Here is a 3,984-nt window from a genome sequence, read left to right on the forward strand (position 1 = left end):
TTTGCCAGCGGAGGAGTCCGGCTTTCTTCCTCCCCGCCGCCGGCCTCTTCTCCCGACTTCGGGGGTCTTGTCCCCCTCTTCGGTTCTTCTGCCGGGCCACCGCGCCTGGTCCGGTGGCCCGGTCTTCTGTCGCCGTCTTCCGTTCTTCTGTCGCCGCCTTCGGTTCTTCTGCCGGGCCACCGCGCCTTCTTGTAGCTCTTTTACAGGCGGTGGCCCGGTCTTCTGTCGCCGTCGCCGCCTTCCGTTCGTGTTCTTCTTCTTGTTCTTCTTGTTCTTCTCCAGGCGATGTTGACACGTCGCTCCCTCCGGCCGGAATGCCAGAGCCGCCCTGCGCTGTGACTTATATAGTGACAATGGGGCGGGGTCACATGGTATATGTCACATGGGTTGATGTCACATGGTGACCCCGCCCCCTTACGATGTCATAGTCCCCATGTGACATCAACCCATGTGACCAACCCATGTGACATATACCATGTGACCCCGCCCCATTGTCACTATATAAGTGACCGCACAGCGCGTCCCCGGCATTCCGGCCGGAGAGCTCGTCGAGTCAACATCTCCAGGAGAAGAACAAGAAGAAGAACACGAACGGAAGGCGGCGACGGCGACAGAAGACCGGGCCACCGCCTGTAAAAGAGCTACAAGAAGGCGCGGTGGCCCGGCAGAAGAACCGAAGGCGGCGACAGAAGAACGGAAGACGGCGACAGAAGACCGGGCCACCGGACCAGGCGCGGTGGCCCGGCAGAAGAACCGAAGAGGGGGACAAGACCCCCGAAGTCGGGAGAAGAGGCCGGCGGCGGGGAGGAAGAAAGCCGGACTCCTCCGCTGGCAAAAGAGCTACACACACATAGCGGAGGAGTCCGGCGAGAAGACCCCCGAAGACGGAAGACCCCCGGCTGTGCAATAAAATATTTTTTCCCCCTGTGTTGTGTTTTTATTTGTACTTTATTTCACAGGTGAATGGGTAGGGGTACATTGTACCCCATACTCATTCACATAGGGTGGGGGGCCGGTATCCGGGGGCCCCCTTCTTAAAGGGGGCTCCCGGATTCCGATAAGCCCCCCGCCCGCAGACCCCGACAACCAACGGCCAGGGTTGTCGGGAAGAGGCCCTTGTCCTCATCAACATGGGGACAAGGTGCTTTGGGGTGGGGGGGCCGCGCGGCCCCCCCCTTCCCCAAGGCACCCCCCATGTTGAGGGCACGCGGCCTGGTACGGCTCAGGAGGGGGGGCGCGCTCGCTCGCCCCCCTTTCCTGGCCGGCCGGGTAGCGTGCTCGGACAAGGGTCTGGTCTGGACTTGGGGGGAACCCCCACGCCGATTTTTTTCGGCGTTGGGGTTCCCCTTTAAGCCCATTCCAGGCGGCGGAGCCCGCGACGTCTCCTTCGCGGGCCCCGCCTACCTGTACACGCGCTCGAAATGGGCGGACTTTCCGAGCGGGAACAGTCCGCTCATTTCGAAAGTACAGCGGACAGGCCCACACACGGGCGGACTGTTCGCTCAAACACAGTTTCAGCGGACAGTTTTTCGGAATTTCCGAAAGACATTGTCCGTCCAACTGTCCGCTGAAACTGTCCGCTGAAAGCCCACACACGAGCGGACTGTCCGCCCAAACACTGTTCAGCGGACAAGGTTGGGCGAACAGTCCGCCCGTGTGTACGCGGCCTTAGGGCTCAACCACAGCCCTTAGTTACTACAGGCAGGCCACCGGCCACTCAGGTAATTTAGTAGTCATTTGAAGATTGACTGCTATTTATTACAGCTTCGCGGTCTGCTAGGTCTGTAAGGCCTCTTGCACATAGCTGTACAATAGTACATTAAGGCACACCTCCCAACTTTTTGAGATGGGAATGAGGGACACCTATCAGCAAAAGTATGCAGGCATAGGACACACCCCTTGTCACACCCCCTTAAAGGAGAATTGTACAAAAAAAAAAAGATTGGTTAAACCCACAATTGCTGTTTTTACCATTAACTATTCCTTTATATTTGCTTTTGGAATTTACAAATGCAGCAATTTAGAAATCAGATGAAATGTTTAGCACTCTGAAACACTTTTTGATAGATAAAAAGTGCATTTTATATACAACTACTGTATATAGATCAGATCAAAATGAGGGACAAATGAGGAGGAATGAGGGACAAAGGGACAAATCAGGGACAGTTGGGAGCTATGCATTAAGGTACAGCTATACAGTGTAAAATACGCTTTTTAGTGTGGTGCCCGGGGAGCCATAGCATAGCTGCAGCATATTTTTGCTCATTGAGATGCATTACAGCAGTGTTTCTCAAAAATTTTTCAGTCAAGGCACCCTTTAAAATTCTGCACCCTTTAAAATTTTTCAGTCGAGGCACCCCATTCTTAAATGGTAAAAATGTACAGCAACATCCACACACGTAGGACACCCAACGTTAAAGGTGATTTTTTCTTCCAAAGCAAAGCACGCCTTTGCACACAGGTCCTGACTAGTATTCCAATGTTTCTCTTCCTCGCCAGGGGCGGACTGACCATTGGGCCATTCGGGCACTGCCCAAGGGCCCCATGCCACTAGGGGGCCCCATCAGGGTTGCCAGCCTCAGTAAAACCAGGGACAGTATGTAAAAATTTGTGTTTTTCTTTTTACATCTGACTCTGAAATGTCCCTTACCGACATCCTTTTGGTCTAAAAATCCTGAGATTATAGCTGCCCCACCTCTCCAGTACCTTCTCAGCCAATAGAAACATGTCTGTGTATACTGTGTGATTGTATACTGTGTGTGTGTGTGTTTGTGTCTACTGTGTGGCCCCATAATCTCTGATTGCCTGGGGGATCCATAATCTCCTATTGCCCAGGGGCCCCATGTGTTGTCAGTCCACCCCTGTTCCTCGCTCAGCTAATGTGACCCCAGTGCTGACAGAAAGGGTAAACAAGGAGAGCTGTGCAGATGCCTGACATCATTCGTGCCAACCAATACCATTGGTTTTTAGGAGGCCAGCGAATAGATGGTGCACAATGAAAACCTGTGACTTTCTGTAACTAAAAAGAAGGCTCGATCCACCCTCTGATTTGTATACAATTTTTAGGAAATTTTAGGAATTTTGCCAAGGCACCCTTGAAGAAACCTGAAGGCATCCTGGTTGAAAAAGGCTGCATTACAGAATATACTAAATATGGGCCTATTTTCCAAAATGGAGAATGTTACATTTTAAAAATACACCCATATGTCTGTTTACGTAAACGTGAGTGCCAGTGGTTATTTGCGTAAAGCCACGCATAGTTTTTCATTTTCATTGCATCTCAGTGGACAAAATTATGTGGCAAAAGTGTCTCCCGGCTGCCACAACAACGAGCATATTTTACTCTGTACATCTGTATGCCTAATGTATGGAGGTTACCAAGACCCTAAAGCCTAGTACACATGGCCCTAATGTCGGGCAACATCGGACAGTTAAAAAAAAAAAAACAGCCGACATTTGGCCCATGTGTATAGCAGCCTGGCTTTTCAGAGGGTCCCAGCTCCCACTTCCTCCTGGCGCACCACGGCACCAGAAGGGAGATCACCCCTCCCCCCTCCCCCTCCCTCATCACAAGTCCCAGATGACTGCCCGGCCAGTCACGGCGCGCAGATTGCACATGCGCAGTGTGTGGGCGCCCACAGTTACAATGCTGGCGCTGCAGAGAGGAGGGGCAGATGAGCGGGCATCGTCGTCATCAACCCCCCCCCCCCCCCCCGCGCATTGCTGGACCCTGAGACAGGTAAGTGTCCAATTATTAAAAGTCAGCAGTGGCAGTATTTGTAGCTGCTGACTTTTATTTATTTATTTATTTTTAAGCAGAACTCCGCTTTAAATAAATTTTTGATATGACAATGTCATTATTTAATGCTTGCTCCTCCATATTTTTGCTATATCAATAAATATAGAGATTTGTAGATAAGCCACTAGAGGGAGCTCTCTATGGGTGAGTGCAATAACTTGTTTTCTTTCAGAAAAACGGTTGAG

The sequence above is a fragment of the Lithobates pipiens genome, unplaced genomic scaffold (genome assembly GCF_037356315.1).
Source record: "Lithobates pipiens isolate NorthernLeopardFrog02 unplaced genomic scaffold, aLitPip1_a1.2 Scaffold_8, whole genome shotgun sequence".
Taxonomy (NCBI): domain Eukaryota; kingdom Metazoa; phylum Chordata; class Amphibia; order Anura; family Ranidae; genus Lithobates; species Lithobates pipiens.